Here is a 12,303-nt window from a genome sequence, read left to right as displayed (position 1 = left end):
GCTCTCCTCCGATGACGAGGTCGAAGGCGGCGAGCACAGCGGCACGGAGGGCGGCGAGGTTATCGCGCTCTGCTCTGATGATGAGGTCGAAGGCGGCGGCGACGGTGGCGCGGAGGGCGTCGAGGTGGGCCCCGAGGACGAGGAGATCTACGTCGACGATTGGAGGAGTTCCTTCCCCAATGACCCTGACGACAGTACTGGCCCGGACCCGGCTCGCGGCACACCATACATGACGAGGAAGGATTGGCTCGACCTCTACTTTGACCGAAAGTAGTTTAGCTTAGTTTAAAATTATGTTTTATGTTTGGTTATGCAAAACTATCTATGTTTATGTTTAAATGCATGCTACTTTCGGTTGAACATGCTTTGAACTTGATAAAATTGAAGTTTACAACCTTAAGTTTAGGGGATCAACTAGAAAAGGCCAAAAATTGTTGGAGTATATATATATATCCACTAAGGGTTTTAGTCCTTTAACTTTTTAAGGATCGCCTAGAGATGTCCTTATGACTTGTTTATTTCAGTTCTTCACAATGTGATGCTCTATATGTGCAACTATTTGCCGTGCAGTTCAATTTAATCAATAATAGTTTCAACAATATCACTATGAATTACGATATTTGGTTGCTGTTAAGGATATTGCAGTTAACATGCCTTTTCGTTTTTCAGTTGTTGTTTAGCAACATGCATTGTACTGAATGACTAAATATGCAATCCCAGGCTACATAGCAACAAGGAAGAGTGTTACCTTAATGTTCTGATGATGTCTAGATATACATGTAATAAAATTTTATATAATGGGATGGATGGAGTGTTGTACTACATCATTTTTCAATTGTTGTTTAGCTTCTAATATTAACTTGGTGCTTTTAGGTACATATATCATTGCCAAAGATCCACACTTCGACCCTTTCTGCATATGGGGCAATGAGATATTCATGAACCAGCATCAAGTGAGGAAACTGATAAAGATTGTTATTAAAATGGGTCAAAAGATGTCAATCGAACTATTTGTTTACACTTTATGCAAGACAACAGTGAACTGCAGGATGGTAAGTAAGAACCCTGTAGCCTTCTTTTTACTGCCCATAATGAGTTGTGTTAGATGATAATATCTGAATCTTTTTTCTTTTGCAGTGGATCCTAAAGCAGTTTACTCAAGATTACCTCTCAAACTACATGATTGGCGGCCAGCCATCACAAGAGGTTGGACTAGACTCCTGCATGCCTTCTGCATCCAGGAGAGCACAATAGGGCCATTCCGCTTCACCTTGTTCAGCAACTGGAATGTCTGTCGCCTCTTTCTTTACCATCTATAATAGTACAAGTATAGAACACTGGTACATCATTCTTATGTAATTCTTAAACATATGTACCTGTGAATCGAATAATGCATTGGTTGTTTGAACCTGATGGATATGAATAAAGGTATAGCCTACTTTCAAGTTTAAATTAGGTACAATTTTAAATAGCAGCAATTAAATTAGGGTGAAATTACATTGTGCAGGTCATTACGGCACACACGGTTTGTAAAACACAAACGTTTGCGATATACACCATAATCCGAGACGGTTCACAGAGAGGAAACGTATGCAAGCATGCACAAACTTGCCGTTTGCAAAGCGTGTGTGATGTCAGACACTATCCCATACGGTGCTGGAAAACTAAATGTGTGTGATTGTCTACCCATCGTACACGGTTTATAATCATGAACTGTTTGTGATGTGCCAGGCATCGTAAAACTCCCGTGCCTAGAATCTGCCTGGAAAACTCCCGTGCCTGGAATCTTCCTGGTTTTAGGCAGAACCACAAAACTCCGACTGCGATGGCAATGCGAGCACAAACGAGTACCTAGGATGAAGCGTTTGGGATATTTGGGATATCGGAAATGGTTATATAGGGACAACTATATGCATCAAGGCTCCCTACCCCCGACGGTTTCTGGGTCGTGTGGGAAGGACCCCCCTATCGCCCACACTCACTTGGCGACGGTTCCAAATGCCGTCGCGGAAAGGGGTTAAAAACCGTTTGTTTAGGGCCGACGTGTACCAGTGATAGGTACCCTGGAAGTTGTCTCTGAATGCGTCCTCCAAGTCTTCCCAGGTACCAATAGAGTTTTCTGGTAGGCTATTTAGCCAGTGCCGTGCTGGCCCCTTGATTTTTAGGGGGAGGTACTTGATGGCATGTAGATCATCACCGCGTGCCATGTGAATGTGGAGAAGAAAATCTACAATCCATACTGCGGTATCTGTTGTGCCATCATAAGATTCGATGTTCACGGGTTTAAACCCTTCTGGGAACTTGTGCTCCATTACCTCATCGGTGAAGCATAGGGGGTGTGTGGCGCCTCTGTATCGGGCAACGTCACGACGCAGTTCAGATGAAGTCCGTCTGCGGTTTTCGGCCCTGGTGAGGTTGTGTTTGTTGCGCCAGGCCTGATGGCCGTCTTCTCGCGCTTGGGCACGCTGCCTTGATCCGTAGATTGACCTGGTCTGACTGGCTCTATTGTCCAGGTCCTGATGTAGGTCATAAGTGTATCCCCGAGCTGTCGTTTCTCTGCTTTTACGGTGAGGTGGTGCGGGCTGGTGTTTGACTTGAGTTGTCGTTCTGTCTCAGCCACGTGGTGGTCGGTCAGGTCTGTCAGCCGCGTGCGGGTGGTATGGGCTCCAGCGCCTCATCGTCGAATTGGGGTAGCAGCTTACGCTTCGGGTAACTCTTTGTTGGGCGTTCGAGGCTTTATTCTTCGGCTGCCAGGACGTTAGCCATCTGTCGTTGAGCAGATCTTGGTCAGCTTGGAGTTGCTGCTGCTTCTTCTTTATGCTTCTTGGAGTGGCAATTAGTCGGTGCTTAAAGTGCTCTTGTTCGAGGGGTTCCTCAGGCATGATGAAATCTTCGTCGCCGAGGCTCACGTCATCCTCGGAGAGTGGTAGATAGTTGCTATCCTCCGAGTCTTTATTCCCTGCTTGATCATTAGGGTCAACTTGCCCGTCCTCCCGATCATCCTGTTCGGATGTTGGTTTGATGGGGTCTTCTTGGTCTTCGGCGTTATCCATAGTGTCATTGTCTTTGGTGCCAGTATTGCTGTCTTTTCCGCGATGCGATTTAGAGCGGCGCCGCTGACGTCGACGCTTTTGTGGTATCTAAGGATATTCGTCCTCGACTGGATCCTTCTCATCATTGCCGTCGCCTTCTTTAGGTGTGTCCACCATGTACATGTCTTATGAGGAAGTGGCCATCCAGCGTCCGGTGAATGGCGGGTTTTGGGCCTGCTCCTCTCCGCCATCGTCGTCCATACCGTCGATGTCTTCGGAGGCGTAATTGAGCATGTCGGTTAGGTCCTCAACAGTGGCTATGAAGTGGGTGGTGGGTGGTAAGTAAAATTCCCTATTTTCAGCCCCTAGTCCGGGTTGGGCACAATTCGGAAGCGGTTCCTCTGTGATGGCGAGGGATCGCATTAAGTCCAAAGCCTCGTTTAAGAGCGAGGTTTGGACGGGGACAGAAGTTCCCTGGCCGAGCTCGCATGACGCGGACTTCGAGGGTTCGGAGCTAGTATCTGGAGAAGAGTCCGGCTTTGTGATGACTGCCGGTGACACTATTCTCTCTGGTTCTCCAATGTTGAGCTCTATAGCCGCTGAGAGTACGGCAGGCTCTAGACTCCCGTCTTCGGACCTGGTGACGTGCTCCGGATCTAAGGCCAGAGCGGTGGTTGGGGCAGTGAACCCTTGGAAGATCAAGTCTCCTCGCATATCAGCGACATAGTTCAGATTTCCAAAACTGATTTGGTGACCAGGGGCATAGCTATCGATCTGCTCTAGGTGGCCAACCGAGTTGGCCTGTAGTGCGAAGCCGCCGAATACAAAGATCCGGCTGGGGAGAAAAATCTCCTTCACGGCAGCATTATTGTAGATGATTGATGGAGCCATCGAGCCTTTTGACGGCGGCACAGTGGAACTCTCAATGAAAGCACCAAAGTCGGTGTCAAAACCGGCGGATCTCGGGTAGGGGGTCCCGAACTGTGCGTTTGAGGATCGATGGTAATAGGAGGCAGGGGACACAATGTTTACCCAGGTTCGGGCCCTCTTAACTGAGGTAATACCCTACTTCCTGCTTGATTGACTTTGATGAGTATAGGGGTTACAAGAGTTGATCTACCTCGAGATCGTAATGGTTAACCCTAGATGCCTAGCCTGTATGATTATGATCACCTCTATGGACTAAAACCCTCCGGTTTATATAGACACCGGAGGGGGCTAGGGTTGTATAGAGTCGGCTTACAGAGAAAGGAATCTTCATATCCGAACACCAAGCTTGCCTTCCACGCCAAGGAGAGTCCCATCCGGACACGGGGGAAAGCCTTCCATCTTGTATATTCACGGCTGATAATCCCCAAGTGCAAGGAATCATCGTAGCAATTTCCAAAGATGGTAGTGATAAGTATGGAGTGTGGAAACCACAAGGAGCTAAAGGTAAGATCAATATTCTCTCAAACCCTATCTGCCACTGATACGACTCTACGTACACCGAATGTTTGCTTCCAACTAGCAACGAGAAATAAAACTACGTTGTGGGTATGAAAAGTGGATAACTTTGTATGATATCAGAGAGCTAAAATATAAAAGTAGGTGCTGTTATCATAAAGTTAGAATACATTACTAAGTATTATAAATAGCGAGTGTGGAATAATGGTGGATCGGTGTGCGAAATTGTCCTAGGCAATCGTTAACAAGACCGGTAATCACTATTGCAGTTTCATATGAGGGAGAGGCATAATCTAACATACTTTCTCTACTTGGATCATATGCACTTATGATTGGAACTCTAGCAAGCATCTGCAACTACTAAAGATCATTAAGGTAAAACCCAACCATACAATTAAAGCATCAAGTCCTCTTTATTCCCATATGCAACAACCCCCTTACTCGGGTTTGTGTTTTAGTCACTCACGCAACCCACTATAAGTGAATCATAAACGTATTGCAACACCCTACAGCGGGGATCCCCAACGCTTGCGCGACACGGAGGGCACCATAGGACAGCACCAAAGTAAAACATACAACTCATACCAGTCTAGATCATCAATCAACCCAAAGACAAAAAGATATCTACTCAAAACATCATAGGATGGCAACACATCATTGGATCATAATATGTGTCATAAAGCACCATGTTCAAGTAGGGATTACAGCGGGGCGCGGGAGAGTGGACCGCATAAAAGAGATGAGGATGGTGATGATGATGGTGATGTTGATGAAGACGATCACCGTGGTGATGATTCCGCTCCTGATGGCACTCCGGCGCCATCGGAAGAGAGGAGGAGAGGTTCTCCCCCTTGTGTTTCCTCCTCCATGGCCTCCCCCCTAGATGGGGAAAGGTTCTCCCTCTGGTCCTTGGCCTTCATGGCGATGATGGCCTCTCCGGGATACTCCTCCATGGCCACCGGTGATGATGGCCCCCTCCGGCAGGGTGCCAGAGAGGGCCTAGATTGATTTCTCGTGGCTACAGAGGCTTGCGGCGGTGGAACTCCCGCTCTAGGTTTCTTTCTGGAAGTTTGGGTATATATAGAAGAGTTTGGCGTTGATTTCACGTCAGGGGGTCACCGAGGTGTCCATGAGGCAGCGGGCGCGCCCTACCCCCCTGGGCGCCCCCACCCTCGTGGGTGCCTCGGGACTCCCCTAGTCCACCTTCGGTGCTCCGTGGGCTTCTTCTGGTCAAAAAATAGGCTCCGTGAAATTGCAGGTCAATTGGACTCCATTTGGTTTTCCTTTTCTGCGATACTCAAAAACAAGGAAAAACAGAAACTGTCATTGGGCTCTGGGTCAATAGGTTAGTCCCAAAAATCATATAAAACAACATATAAAAGCCCATTAAACATCCAAGATAGATAATATAACAGCATTAATACTTCATAAATTATAGATTCGTTGGAGACGTATCAGCATCCCCAAGCTTAATTCCTGCTCGTCCTCGAGTCGGTAAATGATAAAAGAAATAATTTATGAAGTGTGAATGCTAGCAAGTGCATAAGTTTGATCAATGATAATTGCAATCACTTTTTCTAGCATCATTATATGTCATAACAGTAGCTCATCTCATAAGACTTTGCATGATAAAGTAACAAGCTATTCACATGTTAAAGTATAGATCATAAACTTTCTTGAAAACTAACAAACCGTGTTATCAGTCATCAAACAATTACAATTCATCTTATTTTCAGGAAGAGTCTATGTCAGATCTTTGATTTAGCAAACTCCACATACTCAACTATCATTTAGTCTTTCAGAATTGCTAACACTCACGCGATATTTATGGGTTCAAAGTTTTAATCAGACACAGAGAAAGATAGGGGCTTATAGATTCGCCTCCCAACCTTTTACCCCAAGGGTAATGTCAACAATAATAGTTCATGATGCCTTACATCCAATTGGATATATATATCAGAATCTTTCCACCACAATGTGCTTGCCAAAGGATAAAATGTAAAAAAGAAAGGTGAAAAATCACCATGACTCTTGCATAAGGGTAAGAGATAAAAGTAAAAGATAGGCCCTTCAGAGAGGGAAGCAGAGGTTGCCATGCGCTATCAGGGTTGGATGCACAAAATCTTAATGCGAAAGAACGTCACTTTATATTGCCACCTGTGATATGGACCTTTATTATGCAGTCCGTCACTTTTATTTCTTCCACATCACAAGATCGTATAAAGCTTATTTCCTCCACACTAATCAATCGTACATATTTGGAGAGCAATTTTTATTGCTTGCACCGATGACAACTTACTTGAAGGATCTTACTCAATCCATAGATAGGTGTGGTGGACTCTCATGGAAAAACCGGGTTTAAGGGTATTTGGAAGCACAAGTAGTATCTCTACTTAGTGCAAAGAATTTGGCTAGCATGAGGGGGAAAGGCAAGCTCAACGTGTTGGGCGATCCATGACAATATACTTTATTTCATATATAAGAAAACATAACCCATTACATTGTCTTCCTTGTCCAACATCAACCTTTTAGCATGTCATATTTTAATGAGTGCTCACAATTACAAAAGATGTCCAAGATAGTATATTTATATGTGAAATCCCTCTTCCTTCAATATTCTTTCATGAATTGTTCAAGTGACCAATTCTACGTGTGCTAACTTTCAATAAGTTTACTACCTATACTTATTATGTGTGAAGTCATTACTAACCATGTTATAAGAATATGAAACATATATAAATTTAGGTTTATGACATTCAATTTATTCAACCATTTACTCATAGGATATACGTGAAGCACATGAGTAAATGACAAACTACTCCAAAAGATATGAGTGAAGAACACTGAGTAGTCAAATAATTAGCTAGCCATGGGAGTATTATTTTTCATTCAATAATTCAGATCCAATGATTTTATTCAAACAGCAAGTAAAATTGAAAATACGCTCCAAGCAAAACACATATCATGTGACGAATAAAAATATAGCTCCGAGTAAGGTATACCGATAGTTCTGAAGACGAAAGAGGGGATGCCTTCCGGGGCATCCCCAAGCTTAGGCACTTGAGTCTTCCTTGAATATTACCTTGGGGTGCCTTGGGCATCCCCAAGCTTAGGGTATTTCCACTCCTTATTCTCCTCATATCGATATTTCACCCAAAGCTGAAAACTTAAATCACACAAAACTTAACAAAACTTCGTGAGATAGGTTAGTATGATAAAGAGTAAACCATTCACTTTGGTACTGTCAAGGACAAGTTTCATAATTGTTCTCACACAATGCCTACTGTACCATATCATTTCTACAATTTATATTGAGAAATATAAGTCCTAGAAACTAGAAAACAAGCAAACTATGAAATGAAAACAGAATCTGTCAGAAACAGAACAGTCTGTAATGATCTGAACATAAACCATACTTCTGCTACTCCAAAAATTATGAAATAAATTGGTGGACGTGAGGACTTTGTCTATTAATCTTCTTCAAAAAGAATCAACGCAAAATCACTCTTCTGTAAAAAATGACAGCTAATCTCGTGAGCGCAAAGTTTCTATTTTTTACAGCAAGATCACATTAACTTTCTCTCAAGTCTTCCCAAAGGTCTTACTTGGCACTTTATTGAAACAAAAGCTATAAAACATGATTAATACAGTAGCTTAATCATGTAAGCACACAAAAATAGTAAGGGTAAATATTGGGTTGTCTCCCAACAAGCGCTTTTCTTTAATGCCTTTTAGCTAGGCATGCTGATTTCAATGACGCTCACATAATAGACAAGAATTGAAACACAAAGAGAGCATCTTGAAGAATATGACTAGCAAATTTAAATCTAACCCACTTCCTATTCCTAGGGATTTTGTGAGCACACAACTTATGGGAACAAGAATCAACTAGCATAGGAAGGCAAAACAAGTATAACTTCAAAACTTTAAGCACATAGAGAGGAAACTTGATATTATTGCAACTCCTACAAGCATGTATTCCTCCCGCATAAAAACTTTCAGTAGCATCATGAATAGCAACTTTGTTCTCATAATCAATTGGAACCTCTTCCGGAATAGTGGAATCATTACTAGCTAAAGTTGACACTCTTCCAAATCCACTTTCATAAATATCACACTAAGATTCAACACCCTCCAAAATAGTGGGATCACTAATTCCTAAAGTCGACACTCTTCCAAACCCACTTTAAATGATAGTATTATTCATACTCAAAAAGATATAAGTGAAGTTCATGGAGCATTCTACAATTAACATAGACTAACCAATATCCAAGTTCAATATATATAAGTGAAGCACACGAAGCATTCTATAAAACCATACTCAAAAGATTTAAGTGAAGCACAAAGAGCAATTCTATAAGATCGCACTTAAAAGATATAAGTGAAGCACATGAAGTATTCTATAAATCAATGAAAGGCTATCTCATACTAGCATGGTTCTTAAAGGAAAAACAAAAACACAAAGGACACAAATCATGTGAACAAAACAAAAACCGAGGTATACCGATAATTGTTGAAGAAGAAAGATGGGATGCCAACCGGGGCATCCCCAAGCTTAGATGCTTGAGTATGCTTGGAATATTTACTTGGGGTGCCTTGGGCATCCCCAAGCTTGAAATCTTGCCTCTCTTTATTCTTCTCACATCGGTAACTCCTCGTTCTTCGAACACTTCATCCACACAAAACTTTAACAAAAACTTTGTGAGATCCGTTAGTGTAATAAAGCAAACTACCACTTTAAGGTACTGTAATGAACTCATTATTTATTGATATTGGTGTTAAACCTACTGTATTCCAACTTCTCTATGGTTCATACCCCCCGATACTAGCCATACGAAAAACAGAATCTGTCAAAAACAGGACAGTCTGTAGTAATCTGGAAGTTTAGTAAACTTCTGTAACTCCTAAAATTATGAAATAAATTTGAAAATTTGAAAAATTTGTACGGAAGTAATGTGCAAAACGTTTCAGACCCATTTGACTTTCCAGTAAAAAATGTAAATTCATGCACTACAGCCAAAGTTTCTGTTTTTGTTCTGCACATAGTAAACAAGCAATCTAATCATCCTAAAACCAAAGCTTGGCACATTATTTTTATAATAAAATGGATATATACAAGGGGATAATTATTTACAGAGAAACTTCCATGAAAAATTCTACATTGTTTCCGTGAGCATGAACACAAGTGCTCAAGGTTGACCCTCACTTCTTCAATGCATAACTTTCCAATCACTTCTCTTTTTGAAAAACTTTTTAGGAATGAGAGGCAAGTAGTAATTTTTTTGTATTTTCATTCTTTTAAATTATTTTTGTATGTTTCACCCACAACTTAACAAAAACAAAAAGGAAAAACAAAATCTACTTAGTGGAGAAAGCAAACAAGCACACACGAGAATATCAACCACACGCTATTGCTCCCCGGCAACGGCGCCAGAAAAGAGCTTGATAATCCCCAAGTGCAAGGAATCATCGTAGCAATTTCCAAAGGTGGAAGTGATAAGTATGGAGTGTCGAACCCACAAGGAGCTAAAGGTAAGATCAATATTCTCTCAAACCCTATCTGCCACTGATACGACTCTACGTACACCGAACGTTTGCTTCCAACTAGCAACGAGAAATAAAACTACGTTGTGGGTATGAAGTGGATAACTTTGTATGATATCGGAGAGCTAAAATATAAAAGTAGGTGCTGTTATCATAAAGTTAGAATATATTACTAAGTATTATAAATAGCAAGTGTGGAATAATGGTGGATCGCTGTGCGAAATTGTCCTAGGCAATCGTTAACAAGACCGGTAATCACTATTGCAGTTTCATATGAGGGAGAGGCATAAGCTAACATACTTTCTCTACTTGGATCATATGCACTTATGATTGGAACTCTAGCAAGCATCTGCAACTACTAAAGATCATTAAGGTAAAACCCAACCATAGCATTAAAGCATCAAGTCCTCTTTATTCCCATACGCAACAACCCCCTTACTCGGGTTTGTGTTTTAGTCACTCACGCAACCCACTATAAGCGAATCATAAACGTATTGCAACACCCTACAGCGGGGATCCCTCACGCTTGCGCGACACGGAGGGCACCATAGGACAGCACCAAAGTAAAACATACAACTCATACCAGTCTAGATCATCAATCAACCCAAAGACAAAAAGATATCTACTCAAAACATCATAGGATGGCAACACATCATTGGATCATAATACGTGGCATAAAGCACCATGTTCAAGTAGGGATTACAGCGGGGTGCGGGAGAGTGGACCGCGTAAAAGAGATGAGCATGTTGATGATGATGGTGATGTTGATGAAGACGATCACTGTGGCGATGATTCCCCTCCCGATGGCACTCCGGTGCCACCGGAAGAGAGGAGGAGAGGTTCTCCCCCTTGTGCTCCCTCCTCCATGGCCTCCCCCTAGATGGGGAAAGGTTCTCCCTCTGGTCCTTGGCCTTCATGGCGATGATGGCCTCTCCGGGATACTCCTCCATGGCCACCGATGATGATGGCCCCCTCCGGCAGGATGCCAGAGAGGGCCTACATTGATTTCTCGTGGCTACAGAGGCTTGCGGCAGCGGAACTCCCGCTCTAGGTTTCTTTCTGGAAGTTTGGGTATATATAGAAGAGTTTGGCGTTGATTTCTCGTCAGGGGGGTCACCGAGGCGTCCACGAGGCAGGGGGGCGCGCCCTACCCCCCTGGGCGCGCCCCCACCCTCGTGGGTGCCTCGGGACTCCCCTCGTCCACCTCCGGTGCTCCGTGGGCTTCTTCTGGTCCAAAAATAGGCTCCGTGAAATTGCAGGTCAATTGGACTCCGTTTGGTTTTCCTTTTATGCGATACTCAAAAACAAGGAAAAACAGAAACTGGCACTGGGCTCTGGGTTAATAGGTTAGTCCCAAAAAGCATATAAAACAACATATAAAAGCCCATTAAACATCCAAGATAGATAATATAACAGCATGAATACTTCATAAATTATAGATACGTTGGAGACGTATCAACGGCCCATGAGTCCGGCCCATGTCACATAGCCCGGACGGCCGAGGACCCCCTAATCCAGGACTCCCTCAGTGGGAGAGATAGCATGAGAAATGAGAGAGGTCTAGAGAGAGAGAGATGAATATGATGTCACGGCGAGAGATGCCCTTGAGTGTGTATATGCAAGGGGGAGGTGATAGAGGCACGAGGAGATTTTTTTGTGTGGTGTCTGTCTTGGTATGTGTGGGTGTGAGAAGATAACAAGACCTAGGGGCAGAGGGTGTGTTACCGCATGAGGTCCGGTGGGCCGAGGTGAGGCCCTTGGTTCTGTTCCGTCCCGCGCCACATTGGTTGGCCCGTGACGCATTTAGGGAGACCCGTGGAGGACTAGTCATACAAGACAAAGATAGCAGAGTCATGAAGGACTCTGTGTCCACTGACAAAGCCGGCTAGGATTTGTAACCCTAGGTCCTCAGACTAAGGTAACCCCTTATCTCTGATATTACTATTCATCCAACCTAACTTTAAGGGGCATCCTACAGAATGCTCTACTAGAATCAAACTCGTCGATTAGGAAGAGAGGCGAAGACAATGCGTGAGAGACATGCCTAAAGATAATGTGCATACGGGAGACACGTAGGCAGGTCTATGTATATAGAGAGGGTCGATGGGATTGTGCGTGTGTATGCTTGTGAGAGGAAGAGTGCTTGTGATAAAGGTTAGTGAAAACAGTCGTAAATGGTTACGAGACGGAGGGAGGGTTATATCGAGAGCATGTCTGCGAGGAAGACACCTCGGGAGAGAGTGTGTGAGCATTTGCGAGAGACCACCGGTGGAGAGTGAAA

Source organism: Aegilops tauschii, chromosome 7 (genome assembly GCF_002575655.3).
Source record: "Aegilops tauschii subsp. strangulata cultivar AL8/78 chromosome 7, Aet v6.0, whole genome shotgun sequence".
In the NCBI taxonomy this organism is placed as follows: domain Eukaryota; kingdom Viridiplantae; phylum Streptophyta; class Magnoliopsida; order Poales; family Poaceae; genus Aegilops; species Aegilops tauschii.
This window is presented reverse-complemented; position numbering follows the sequence as displayed.